Here is a 13,168-nt window from a genome sequence, read left to right as displayed (position 1 = left end):
TTATGTTTCATCTGTTTTGACAAATACATAATTGCCCTTAGCCTGGTAAGGATTTTCCCTGTTGTCCCAAATGAAAACTGACTAAATGGGACATGAGTTTAGAATTAATCCCTACTGTAGTTGGGATTTGCTACAAAGCAGCTGTTTCTTATTCTTATTTCTTGAGGATCATGTGCTGATTATGATGGACTTATTAAATGTCTTCAGAAGGCTATCGGTGAAGCTGTTTTTGGCTGTTCATGAATAGTTCCTGAGTTTTATCACAAAATTTCTGACTGATTCTCTTGATCTAGGAGTGGTTTATATTAAGTAACTGAGAGATAATAATCAGAAAGAAATAGCATGTCTTAAAATCTAAAACAGGGCGATTTTAATCAGTGTCTTTTAATTTAAATTACTTTTAGCTTACTTTTCAAAGGAAAATTCCAGATTTCTAGCGTTCATAATTCTTTTCTTTTCAAATATTACTTTGAAGTGTGCACAAAACACAGACCGTGGCTACAGCAGCATGACACAATCACAGGTTAAAAAAAAGAAGATGTTCTGTCAAAATGACTTCCTGCCAAAGTCCAAGGCAACCTAAAGCCTTCTGAACAGGTCTATTCTCATTCACAAGCTCAGCTGTAAGGGGACTTTTAAAGCACCATTCCACTAAGAGCCAGGCAATTTCTTACTTCGGGTCCTAAAACATCTTATCTCCATTTTTTCCTAACTCTCTGTTGCTAACATTTCACTTTAACTCTTCTTGCTCTCTACCCTATGTGGAAGACTTAATCCAGGCAGTTTCTACTTTGCCTAGGATATGAACTCTGGACTTCCCTGTATACTACTGTGTTTATTCACCGTTTTTCTGCCATGGTAGTCTTTTTACATAAAACAGGTGAAGGAACTTTTTCCCTAAAAGGATTGAAGGAAGTTGTTTTGTTCTTGGAGACCACTATGACAGTCCAGTGGCTTCCTTCTAGCTGGGCTGACCACAATCCAAGTTGCCCTGGCTGAAACCTCTGTCCCCACATCAGTGCATCAGCATACATACTTTTTCTGGTAGAGTGGTCTCCACAAAGATCAGCTAGCCCAGTGGAAAATGAGAATTATTTGCTTTGAAGAGGACCTTGTCCCTTTGAAGTTTCCCATAATTTAAGGGTAATATGTTTCCACCACTGCAGACAATTGAGCTAGAAACTACCTAGAAACTCAGTTGATTACAGACAGGTGGTGGATCTCTCCTTTATTTGCAAATTACTATTTTTAAAAATTTTGAAGAGGTATAGTTTAAATATAGTAAAATGCACGGATCTTACATTTACATGTTGACGAAGTTTGACAAATGATGTACCCAGGAAACTACCATCCAAATCAAGATACAGAACATTTTCATCATCTTATAAAGGTTGCCCTGGGGACAACCATTGTTCCCATTTCTATATAAACGGAGTCCCACAGAACGTGTTTTTTTTTTGGGTTTCTTTTGCTCAACATGATGTTTTGGAGACTCACCCATGTTTGTGTGTAAAGGTAGTTTGCTTTTTTATTGCTGATTAGTATTCCATGGTGTAAATATATCATCATTTGTTGATCCATTCAGCTACTGATGGATACCTGGGCTGTTTCTAATTTTTTACTACTATAAATTATGCTGGATATACATGGATATTCATGTATAAATCCTTTTGTAGACATCTGCTTTCATTTCTCTTGGGTAAATACCTACGAGTAAAATTGTTGAGTCACACAATAGCTGTAGGTTATCTTTATTAAAAACTGCCAAACTAAAGTATACCTCCAACAAAAATCTAATATCCAGAATCCATAGGCAGCTTAAACAGTCAACGAGCAAAAAACAACTCCATTAAAAAAAGAGAAAAGGACATGAACTGACACTTTTCAAAAGAAGATGTACAAGTAGCCAACAAACATATGAAAAAAATGCTCAGCATCACTAATTATCAGAGAAATGCAAATCCAAACCACAATGAGACACCATGTCACATCAGTAAGAATGTCTATTATTAAAAAATCAAAAAACAACAGCATTATAACACTGTCCTTGCCTTCTTGGAGCTTACAATCTAGTAGAAAAGTTAGAAATTAAACAAATTAACCACAAAGATAATAAACATTTCAAAGGCAACAGAAGTAAGGGATATTGGAAGTTCACATAGGAAGACAGCTTCACATTCTGGGTTGACAGGGAGCAGGAGGAACAGTGTCAGAGACTGCTTCCTTGAGAAAAGTACATTTTAGATGAGTCCAAAAGGATGAATCCCACTCATCCTTAGGCAATAGGTAGAGAACGTGTGTTCCATTCAGATTGAGGAAAGTGTTGGAGAGGTACATTTCAGGTGGAATTACCTGTGTCCACATTTTGCACTATACAACGGGACCACTCCAGCTTGCTACTATGGCCCATTCAAGAAATTGAGTAGGGGCCCAGGGACCTCTAGTAGTCTTGCAGAGTAATTTTTTTTGTTGTTCTGCAACTACCTGAGACGATTTTCAGCATCCTCCAAAAAAAATACTGTATTTTCTTTCTATCTCAAATACCCTTGAAACATCATACCCTTGATTTGTATATTTTACTTATCTTTTCAAACTGATAAAATACCAGCCTGGTGATGGCAGATAAATTGTCCAAAAGGGCAGGCTTCATCCCTTGCACTGGGTCCCTCTTTTTACAAGTAACTGCCAGCCTACTTATTAATATAATTTTTGACTCACACTGAGTACTTAGTCACAGCTTTCAATTATTCTCCAAGATTAAGAACTCTAACAGAAATCTTTTCAACTCTACAATCATCTATATAACACCATCATCCACAGAGTGTCAGCGAAACAGAACAGCAGGCTCTTAAATTACTTTGATGTTGCTACATATTGTACCAACAGCCAAGTAAGTCTAACCCTAGAGTTTTGGTATATCAACATGCTTTATTCCTCCGCATGGAACACACTATACCATTGCCATTATTGTTTCTACTTTCACTATTTACTTGATTCCTTTACAACGCTGATATCCTGGATTGAAGTCAGTGCGTAAGCCAACTACAGAACTCCAATCAGATTTTAAGGATACCATCCAGTGTATTAGGGACCAGAATAATGAGCAACTTATGATGGCAAGAAAAAATATTTGAGAGGGAGATGCCATACGGCTATTCTAGAACATACATAGAATGTGCTAGTGGTGGAAGCTGAAAGTGTAACACTTAGAGACTTTCAAGTTGGCAGAAGTGATCACGCTAACAACCCTCCAAGCCAATTTATCCTCTCTTCTATTTGCATCTGTTCTATATGTCTAATGGAAACTTAGCCTGCCCACCTTATTAGACCACATATTCCCTGACTAGGGAATCCACCACATAGAGAAGGAATATATTGTACAGGAGATATTGAAGTCTCATCTGCAATTTGTGGTGAAAGCCACAGCCCTAGTAGTAGTAATGGAAATATGTCTCTTTCCTGTAGAACACTCTAAGGCTTTCCACTAGGAAAACACAGGAAACATCTAATCAAGACTTTAATTTTCTATTTCCCCTGCCTGCACTTGAGGACCAATCTCATCAACTCCCCTATCTATTTCTGGCTCCTAGTCCAAACCTGTTAGTGTGACAGGATTGAAGAGAAAATTTGTGAACAAAGAATGGAAGAAATCCTAAACCATGCAGAGCATAGGTAGAATGAGACTAAGGTAATATTCAATGAGATAAATGTCTAAGAATTTGTCAGAACTGAATCAGGGTAGAAGCCCTTAGATTGAAAGGGTAAACTAGTTGGATAACAGAATAAAGAATAAAAACTTACAACCAGACATAATATATTGAAAATGCAGAATCTTAAGGATAAAGAGAAAAATCTTAAAGGCTGTTAAAGAGAAAAGGCAAATGACATACACATGCATAATAATAATATTGGTAGTGTTCTGGCAACCTAAAATGGAATTATATATAACTAAACCATAGTTCAGGTGCAAAAGTCTGTTATACATAAGCCCTCAAGGAAATAATTTTTAAAGGATGATTTTAGCAAAAAGAAAATGAACCCAAGTGCAAGACCTAATAGCAAGCAAAGAAATGTGTAAATCTAAGTATTGACTGCAGAAAAATGATGTTATATCCATTAGGATAACAAAAATATTGAAACCAATAGTGAGGAATAAAAGGGAATCATGACTATTTAAATAATTCAATGGAAGGCAGGAAATAGAAACAAAAGAAAAGGTCAATAAAGGTATATAAATAGAAAGCACAAATGAGATTACAGAAACAAATCCAAATATATTAACAATCCCAGTGAAAGTAGACAAGTTACATTTGTTTGATAAAAGACAATGGAGTCACAGATGGAATTTTTCAAAAATGTAGTTATATATATATATATTTTTAAGAGACAAGCTAAAAGATAAAGGCAAAAAAGAAAAGAATAAAAAAATTAGGATTATTACATTTTGGGTTAAATGCCCAAATATATATACTATGTATGTTTATCCTGTATATATATACATACACACTATATACACACACACTATACACTGTGTGGACACTATGTAAGTATGTTGTGAAATGAACATTCTTCTATAAACTTAGTAAGAACACAGTATAGTACAACTGTAAGTTGGCAAAATCAAGTAAAGGTAAAAATGTTGACACTCAAGGATTCAGAAATTCCACTTCTTGGTATCCAGCATCAAGAGATTGTTGAACATGTACAAGGGGACTTATACAAGGATTTTCTTTGCAACAAGGTAGCAATGACAATTTGAGAATAAATCAATGTCTATCAATAAGGCAAGGAGTAAATAAATTGGAAAACATTTATAAAATGATACAGAGCAATCTATATCTATACTAGTGTCTTCTAACCAAGGAGATATAAGATATCTATACTTATATCTATACAACAAACCATAAGGATGAGTGAAATTAAAAGCAAAATGTAGAAAGAATTAAATTATTTAGGTAAAATTTTAAATAAAATAATAATATACAGGGTTGGCAAATGCATATATATAAAGTACAATTATGAAAATATGAGTGAGTGGTAACCATGATTTGAGTAGAAGGGAGAAGATGGATTTAGGGAGAGATGAAAACAGGGTTCAATTACTATTTCCTTTAAAGAAATCAAAAGCAAATATGTTTAATTAATAATGCAAAATTTTTATCTAGGTAGTAGGAGTATACTAGACTTTTATCCCTCTGTAATATTATACCAGTGGTCCTCAACCTTTTTGGCACCAAGGACTGGTTTCATGGAAGACAATTTTTCAACAGAGAGGTTGGGTAGGGGTGGTTTGGGGATGAAACTGTTCCACCTCAGGCATTAGTTTCTCACAAGGAGCACACAACCTAGATCCCTTGCGTGTGCAGTTAACAGAAGTGTTCACACTCCTATGAGAAACTAATGCCTCCACTGATCTGACAGGAGGCGGAGCTCAGGCAGTAAAGCTTGCTCACCCAATCAGGCAGTAATGCTCACCCACTGCTAACCTCCTGCTGTGCAGCCCAGTTCCTAACAGGCCACAGACCAGTACCTGTCTGCGGCCAGGGGGTTGGGGACCCCATTCCATATGATGTGAATTTCATGATGAAAAGTAATAGGAATAAAATCCCATTTGGAATAGCAAAAAACATATTACTAAACAATACGGTGACTGAAAGATGTGTGTTGAACATTGTTGATGCTCTATAAACAAAGAATCCCCTTGAAACAAACCTCTTATAAAATTTATATCTTACAAATAAAAAGAGAAACAGTCTAAATATGGTTAACAAAGGGTTAAATTTTTTTAAAGAAATTCAGGTGAATGATAGGTGAAAGAAATAAACTAGATATATGTTTCATTCGTGTCCATGTGAAGAGACCACCAAACAGGCTTTGTGTGAGCAACATGGCTGTTGATTTCACCTGGGTGCAGGCGGGCTGAGTCCAAAAAGAGAGTCAGTGAAGGGAGATAGGGGTGGGGCCATTTTATAGGATTTGTAAAGGAAAATTACAGTCAAAGGGGGTTTGTTCTCTGGCGGGCAGGAGTGGGGGTCGCAAGGTGCTCAGTGGGGGTGCTTTTTGAGCCAGGATGAGCTAGGAAAAGGACTTTCACAAGGTAATGTCATCACTTAAGGCAAGGACCAGCCATTTACACTTCTTTTGTGGTGGAATGACATCAGTTAAGGTGGGGCAGGACATATTCACTTCTTTTGTGATTCTTCAGTTACTTCAGGCCATCTGGGCGTATACATGCAAGTCACAGGGGATGCGATGGCTTGGCTTGGGCTCAGAGGCCTGACATTCCTGACTTCTTATATTAATAAGAAAAATAAAACAAAATAGTGTAGAAGTGTTGGGCCAGCGAAAATTTTTGGGGGGTGGTATGGAGAGAGAATGGGCGATGTTTCTCAGGGCTGCTTCAAGCGGGATTAGGGGTGGTGTGGGAACCTAGAGTGGGAGAGATTAAGCTGAAGGGAGGTCTTGTGGTAAGGGGTGATATTGTGGGGATGTTAGAAGAAACATTTGTTGTACAGAGTGATTGGTGATGGCCTGGATACGGTTTTGGATGAATTGATAAACTAAATGGAATAACAGAAGGAGAAAAACAGGTATAAAAGGTCTAAGAATTGGGATGACTCAGGATATCTGATTAGAGAGTGCCTAAGGAGATTCAGCATAGTACTGCCAGCAAAGATTATTTATTTACTTCAAGAGTTAAGAGTGGCAGTTTGGGGATAGTACCAGGAGATATCAGATGTGATGGCTTGGAAAAACAGTGTAAACTGGCAGTGTAAACAAGAGCAGGACATGTGTGAGTAGTTGAGAACGGTGAATAGCAGTATGACTAGACAGAAGATAGTAGGGATGACAACTTTTTTGGGGGGCACAGTCTAAATTGGTCTGGTGTCGAATGAGACTGGGGCCTAATAAAAAGGAGCGTCTATACAGGAGCTTAAATGGGCTGTACCCTGTAGCATTCTGAGGACAGGCCTGAATTCTGAGAAGGGAAAGTGGTAAAAGTATTGTCCAGTCCTTTTTAAGTTGGTGGCTGAGCTTGGTGAGGTGTGTTTTTAAAAGACCTTTAGTCCATTCTACTTTTCTTGAAGATGGAGGACCATAAGGGATATAAAGGTTTCACTGAATACTAAGAGCCTGAAAAACTGCTTGGCTGATTTGACTAATAAAGGTTCATCTGTTATCAGACTGTATAGAGGTGGGAAGGCTAAACTGAGGAATTATGTCTGACAGAACGGAAGAAATGACTGCGGTGGCCTTCTCAGACCCTGTAGGAAAGGCCTGTACCTATCCAGTGAAAGTGTCTACCCAGACTAGGAGGTATTTTAGTTATCTGTCTCAGGGCATGTTGAGTAAAGCTAATTTGCCAGTCCTGGGTCGGGCAAATCCTTGAGCTTGATGTGTAGGGAAGGGAAGGGGCCTGAATAATCGCTGAGGAGTAGTAGAATAGCAGATGGAACGCTGAGAAGTTATTTCCTTGAGGATAGATTTCCACGATGGAAAGGAAATGAGAGGTTCTAAGAGGCGGGCTAGTTGCTTGTACTATAGCATAACCTGACTTTGCTGGTGTGTGGCAATTAGGCCTGGTGGAACCGCCATCAATAAATCAAGCGTGATCAGGGTGAGTCACAGGAAAGAAGGAAATCTGGGGAAATGGGGTGAATGTCAGGTGGATCAGAGAGATAGAGTCATGGGGGTCAGGTGAGGTATCAGGAATAATGTGGGAGGCCGGATTGAAGTCTGGGCCAGGAACAACGGTAACTGTGGGAGACTCAACAAAGAGTGAGTACAGCTGAAGGAGCCGGGAAGCAGAAAGTATATGCATCAGGTATGAGGAAGAAAATAGATTTTGGAAGTTATGAGAACTGTAGAGAGTGAGTTGAGCACAGTTTGTGATTTTGAGGGCCTCTAAAAGTATTAAAGCAGTGGCAGCCGCTGCACGCAGACATGAGGGCTAGGCTAAAACAGTAAGGTCAAGTTGTTTGGACAGAAAGGCTACAGGGTGTTGTCCTGGCTCTTGTGTAAGAATTCTGACCGCGCTAACCATGCCTATGAAGGAAAGGAGTTGTTGTTTTGTAGAAGGTGCTTAGGTTTGAGAGATCAGTCAGACACAATTGGCAGGGAGAGCATGTGTGTTTTTATGAGAATTATGCCGAGATAGGTAACAGATGAGGAAGAAATTTGGGCTTGATTGAAGTAATGGGGGCTGTCTGTGAAGCTTTGCGGCAGTACAGCCTAGGTAATTTGCTGAGCTTGATGGGTGTCAGGGTCAGTCCAAGTGAAAGCGAAGAGAGGCTGGGATTAAGGGTGCAAAGGAATAGTAAAGAAAGCATGTTTGAGATCTAGAAGGGAATAATGGGTTGTAGAGGCAGGTATTGAGGATAGGAGAGTATATGGGTTTGGCACCATGGGGTGGTAGGCAAAACAATTTGGTTGATAAGGCACAGATCCTGAACTAAATTGTAAGGCTTGTCTGGTTTTAGGACAGGTAAAATGGGGGAACTGTAAGGAAAGTTTATAGGTTTTAAAAGGCCATGCTGTAGCAGGTGAGTGATAACAGGCTTTAATCTTTTTAAAGCGTGCTGTGGCATGGGATATTGGCGTTGAGTGGGGTAAGGGTGATTAGGTTTTAATGAGATGGTAAGGGGTGCATGATCGGTCGCCAAGGAGGGAGTAGAAGTATCTTATACTTGTGGGTTAAGGGAGGGGGATACAAGAGGAGGACGCAAAGGAGGCTTTGGATTGGGAAGAAGGGCGGCAATGAGATATAGCTGTAGTCCAGGAATAGTCAGGGAAGCAGATAATTTAGTTAAAGTGTCTCAGCCTAATAAGGGAACTGGGCAGGTGGGGATAACTAAAAAGGAGTGCTTAAAAGAGTATTGTCTAAGTTGGCACCAGAGTTGGGGAGTTTTAAGAGGTTTAGAAGCCTGGCTGTCAATACCCACAACAGTTATGGAGGCAAGGGAAACAGGCCCTTGAAAAGAAGGTAATGTGGAGTGGATAGCCTCCATATTGATTAAGAAGGGGACGGGCCTACCTTCCACTGTGAGAGTTACCTGAAGCTCGGCGTCCGTGATGGTCTAGGGGGCTTCTGAGGCAATCGGGCAGTGTCAGTCTTCAGCCGCTAAGCCGAGAAGATCTGGGAAGGAGTCAGAGAGCCTTGGGCCAGAGTTCCAGGGGCTCTGGGAGTGGCTGCCAGGTGAGTTGAACAGTCCGATTTTCTGTGTGGGGTCCCACACAGATGGGACGCGGCTTAGGAGGAATCCCAGGCTGCGGGCATTCCTTGGCCCAGTGGCCAGATTTCCGGCACGTGTAGCAAGCTCCTGGGGAAGGAGGTTCTGGAGGAACTCCTGGCTGCTGTGGTTCAGGCGTTTGGAAGTTCTTGTGTGCTGGAGATGTGGCTGGGGTTTGTCTCACAGTGGAGGCAAGGAATTGCAACTTTTTTCTGTTATTGTACACCTTGAAGGTGAGGTTAATTAAGTCCTGTTGTGGGGTTTGAGGGCCAGATTCCAATTTTTGGAGTTTTATTTAATGTCGGGAGCAGATTGGGTAGTAAAATGTATATTGAGAATAAGACAGCCTTTTGACCTTTTAGGGTCTAGGGCTGTAAAGCGTCTCAGGGTTGCTGCCAAGTAAGCCATGAACTGGGCTGGATTTTTATATTTGATGAAAAAGAGCCTAAACACTTCTGATTTGGGATAAAGAAAAAGGAGCATTAACCTTGACTATGCCTTTGGTTCCAGCCACCTTTTTAAGAGTAAATTGCTGGGCAGGTGGGGGAGGGCTAGTCATGGAACGAAACTGTAAGCCGGACCAGGTGTGAAGAGGGGAGGTAATAAAAAGATTATAGGGTGGAGGAGCAGAGGCTGAGGAAGAATTGGGACCTAGCTCGGCCTGGCGAGGAGCAGCCTGGGGAGGAAGGGAGAGGTCAGATGGGTCTGTAGAAAAGGAAGATTAGAAAGACTCAGCGACGCTTGGGGTTGGGACTGAGGGGACAGGCGGGAGGGAAAGAAGGAAGATTTGGGATGAGTTGCACTGGGTAGAGACTAGGAAGGGACTGATATGTAAAAGAATGCCTGGACATCAGGCACCTCAGACCATTTGCCTATTTTACGACAAGAATTATTTAGATTTTGCAGGATGGAAAAATTCAAAGTGCCATTTTCTAGCTATTTGGAACTACTGTCGAGTTTGTATTGGGGTCAAGCGGCATTGCAGAAGAAAATAAGGCATTTAGGTTTTAGGTCAGGTGTGAGTTGAAGAGGTTTTAAGTTTTTGAGAACACAGGCCAAGGGAGTAGAAGGAGGAATGGAGGGTGGAAGGTTGCCCATAGTGAAGGAAGCAAGCCTAGAGAAAAGAGAGAGTAGAGAAATGGAGTCGGGGGTTCTTACCTTCCAGAAAAGTGGGAAAAGGGGTTGGGGGGCAGAGATAAGAGGTCAGGGTGTGGAAATAAGGGATTGGGGCACAGAGATATAAGAGGTTGGGCCATGGAAATAAGGGATTGGGGTGCAGAGATATGAGGTATGGGTGCGGAAATAAGGGATTGGGACACAGAGATAAGAGGTCGGGGTGCAGAAATAAGGGATTGGGGCACAGAGATAAGAGGTTGGGGCATGGAAATAAGGGATTGGGGGTTCTTGCCCTGTAGAAAAGCAGGACTTGCCGCTAAGGGTGAAGGAGAAGGGGTTGAGGGGTACTTGCCCCTCTCCCAGAAAAGCAGAGAAGGGGTAGAGACAAGGAGAGAAGGGGTTGGGGTACTTGCCCCTTCCCCAGGAAAGTGGGACTTGCCGCTAAGGGTGAAGGACCAAGGCAGGTGTCCCTGCATGGTCTGACACCCTTGAAACGTGGGTGTATAATCAGAGAGGTGTCCCTGCAATGATTAAACACCAAGGGAAGGCTGCCTTCCCAGTCCATCACTGGCGCCAGTTTTGGGTCCATGGATAAAACGTGTCTCCTTTGTCTCTCCCAGAAAATGAAAGGAATTGAAATTAAGAGAAGGGAGAGATTGAAGAGTGGAAAGGAGAAAGTGGTTGAGGGACAGTGAGAGAGGTTGGAGAAGAGAGTAAGAAGAGGCCGCTTACCTGATTTAAAATTGGTGAGATGTTCCTTGGGCTGGTCGGTCTGAGGACCTGAGGTCATAGGTGGATCTTTGTCATGGAGCAAAGAACAGGAGTACAGGGGATTGATCTCCCAAGGGAGGTCCCCCGATCTGAGTCACAGCACCAAATTTCATGTGCGTCCGTGTGAAGAGACCACCAAACAGGCTTTGTGTGAGCAACATGGCTGTTTATTTCACCTGGGTGCAGACGGGCTGAGTCTGAAAAGAGAGTCAGTGAAGGGAGATAGGGGTGGAGCCGTTTTATAGGATTTGGGTAGGTAAAGGAAAATTACAGTCAAAGGGGGTTTGTTCTCTGGCGGGCAGCAGTGGGGGTCGCAAGGTGCACAGTGGGGGTGCTTTTTGAGCCGGGATGAGCTAGGAAAAGGACTTTCACAGGGTAATGTCATCACTTAAGGCAAGGACCGGCCATTTACACTTCTTTTGTGGTGGAATGTCATCAGTTAAGGTGGGGCAGGGCATATTCACTTCTTTTGTGATTCTTCAGTCACTTCAGGCCATCTGGGCGTATACGTGCAAGTCACAGGGGATGCGATGGCTTGGCTTGGGCTCAGAGGCCTGACAATATGTATCACCATGGATCCATCTCAAAAATATAACATATTGAGTAAAAAAAGTAAGTTGCAGAAATCATGATATAATTGATATGAACATAATACAAAGACAATAACGTACATTGTTTTCGGGTATGTGCATTAACATAAATTGGTGAAAAACAATGATGTAAGGAATACATCTCAAACTCAGCACAGTGTTTGTCTTTGGGGAAGGAACATGAAGGTTGCATATGAGACACGAAAAGGACTTAAGCTCTGTAATTTCTTTAGGAAAAATAGTTTTAAAAATTAGTGATTATTTGTTTTGATTAGCAGATGCAAGGATGTTGTATTTCTCTTTTCTGTGCTTTTAAAATTCCTCATTATTTAGAAAAAGTTTTTAAAAGGAAAGCAAAGAAAAAAATAAACTACCAAAATAATCTCCAGAAGAAATCACCATGTGCATCTCTCTATGATTGCATCATCTTTGTATATAAAGTTATAGATATGTTTTATAAATATGAATTAATTTTCATAACCTGCATTTTTACTATTAAAAATGTCAAATATTTCCTATGTTATTACATAATCTTCTACATTACAATCTTAATGACTACATATTAACTCATTGTATGGGTGAGCTCACACGTAATTGAGTTCCTATTATTAGATATTTTGATGTTTTCAAATTTGTACTGCTAGAAAGAGTGCTCTGATGAATGTTTGTGTAGATAACAGCCACAGGATCATTTTCATGGGCCAAGTTTTAAAATGTATCATACTACTTCAATGTACATTCACAATTTTAGGAGATTAGTTACATATTGCCAGTTTGAAATGGAGAAAGATCCCATCAGATTCACTTTATCAGCAGTCCTGTTTCCTGGAATTTTCAGTAGCCATGGGTGTCATTTTTTTTCTTTTTAAAAAATTTTCTTTTCTATTTTCTTTCTTTCATGTTTTTCAGGCTTTCATTATTTTAACCTTTCTCATTTATTTGTTGGCCATGTGTAATCTTTGAACAATTGTCTGTGGCAATTTATTTGTTTTTTCCATTGGATTGTTTCTTTTTAATTTTTTATGGCTAATACATTGTTACAACTAAAGAGGCTACCCTTTAAGTGATGAAAAACTATAGAGGTCATACCTGTAAACTATGGAGACAGGATTCATGTCAATGCTCATAACAGGAATTCTCAGTTTATCCCATCTTGCCCATTTCCTGGATAACCATGCAACCCACAGGCTAGTGGGATGCAGTTTCTGTAGAAAGGGAGAGAGCTTCTTTTCCTCTCCAGTTTCCCTGTGTCTCACTGGCTGCCTCATCTGCCTGGCAGATGCAATCCCGAAGTGGACCCTCAATGTTAGGTTGTATACCTCACAAATCCTGACTTTAGGGATGGCCTGGAGCCTGTAAGGACTCTTTAAGGACATGGATTTTTAGTTAAATAAAGATATTATTAGTTAACTAATTCATTAAGTAAATTAATTAGTTGAATAAATTCAGATATTTAACTGA

The 13,168-nt window shown here is 40.4% G+C and overlaps 1 long non-coding RNA gene across 1 annotated transcript in view; it reads right to left on the bottom strand.

Moving 5' to 3' along the window:
- Positions 1 to 11,483, bottom strand: part of LOC104007642 (uncharacterized) — a 28,642-nt gene extending 17,159 nt beyond the window's left edge. Inside the window, exon 1 of the long non-coding RNA XR_001720231.4 lies at positions 11,079 to 11,483. This is a non-coding gene — a long non-coding RNA (uncharacterized LOC104007642). The remainder of the gene's footprint in view (positions 1 to 11,078) is intronic.
- Between the last annotated feature and the right edge of the window lie 1,685 nt (positions 11,484 to 13,168).

Source organism: Pan troglodytes, chromosome 7 (genome assembly GCF_028858775.2).
Source record: "Pan troglodytes isolate AG18354 chromosome 7, NHGRI_mPanTro3-v2.0_pri, whole genome shotgun sequence".
Lineage (NCBI taxonomy): Eukaryota > Metazoa > Chordata > Mammalia > Primates > Hominidae > Pan > Pan troglodytes.
Note: the sequence above shows the minus strand (reverse complement) of the source record. Positions and strands in the feature narration are given on the sequence as shown.